The sequence below is a fragment of the Barbus barbus genome, assembly GCF_936440315.1.
Source record: "Barbus barbus genome assembly, chromosome: 24".
In the NCBI taxonomy this organism is placed as follows: domain Eukaryota; kingdom Metazoa; phylum Chordata; class Actinopteri; order Cypriniformes; family Cyprinidae; genus Barbus; species Barbus barbus.
The window spans coordinates 20,009,512-20,011,121 of NC_136752.1; positions in this window are offsets into that span (position 1 = coordinate 20,009,512).

Here is a 1,610-nt window from a genome sequence, read left to right on the forward strand (position 1 = left end):
TGCATGGTTTTATAGACCAAGAACTTGATAGACTAAGCTTTATTCTTCTGAAGGCACTCGGGGTTCCCTTTAGAGGTTATCCATGACATTTTCATAAACTATTTGAAGGAATATTTGCTAATGGTCTGTTAAGTATTATACAAAGGTAAATGAACATTATGACAAAGTGCTACAGAGAACATCTGGATTTTGCTGCATTGAGGGGTCCCTGTGAGTCTATAAAATCTATCTGTTTCCAAACAAGCTTCTGTCAGCCTAATATCTAATATAAATGTTTGTCAGGTTTACAAGTTGGACTTGAGTCCTTTGAATTAAATAGGAAATTCAACTGTTCCTAAATATCTAAATGTTGTTGAGAAGCTCTAAAAGCATCTTATAATTTAGCTTTATAACTACAATACAGATATAACTAGAATCGCTCCATGATATGAAACTGATTTTCGTGATAATAGCCTATAGACTTGTGTGTCCAGTCATGTGTGTGGTCATATGTGCCGTATTTTGCTAATTTTTACCACGTAACACATGTAGGCTATATGGCACGCTTTATATAAGTGTATTTCTGCAGGGCGAAACAAACCACTATCAGGTTTCGTCCCACTGACCTTGTGTCGTACCGAACAGGTTGCGATACATATTCAACACCCAAATCCAACATATGCGAATCTTTCTCCTTTTTTCCACACTTCTGATTTTCAATAGCTTTGAGGACATGACCACAAGGAATATAGTGACATATATTTTCAAATAAATAAATAAAGACTTATTAATCATCTCAATGCATGAAACGCCTTTTCATTCTAATCTGACTAAAATTCTTAAATCTGGAGAATAAAAATGAATCAGATATATAACATTCAGCTTAACCAAATCACCGTGAATTGAGGTCTTAAACATAGCTACTGAGATATTAAAATTTTACAAAAAGACGGACTAATTAATTTAATTAATTTTGACTATTAGGCTATAGCCTAAACACCAGCTGAAGACGGCTGGTTGGTAAAATTATAAGCTAATTTATCTTACTGTAAATTAGAATAAAATTTGCATTGAATTTCATATAAAAAATCTATGTTCTATTATGGTTTATTAAAAAACGAAATTGATGAGCCTTGTTTTATGCAATGGATTCTTACGAGAGTTAAAATAAAATGACATGTATTTTATTAGGCTACTTGAGTCTGTGGACAATATAAAACAACAGTTTAAAATCCTAAATTGCGAAACGTTGCGCACTGCTTTATTAGCGAATATAGCCGAATCTGAAACACTATTTAAAATAGCCCGCAATCCTCCACGGAATTTCACAAACATGGGCTCAAGTGGGTTTGTTCCAAAACCCAAGAACCGAGGAGAGATTTCCCGCACCGTATACACACATGCAGTATTTATGCAATAGATTTTTGGGATACAGTCGGATATCCTGTGTGGGTGTTTTACTCTTCATCGTTTTGCATACCTAGGCGAAATATATGAACGTTTCACCATACGCCCCCGTGGCTTGGCATTTAATTAGATCCCCGGGGTGCGGATCAGTTTGGCACCGTGTCTGCGTGCAAGCGAAACCGGCTGTTTTTTTGCTCCCGGAGCCCTGGCCGCGGTCCTCGCGC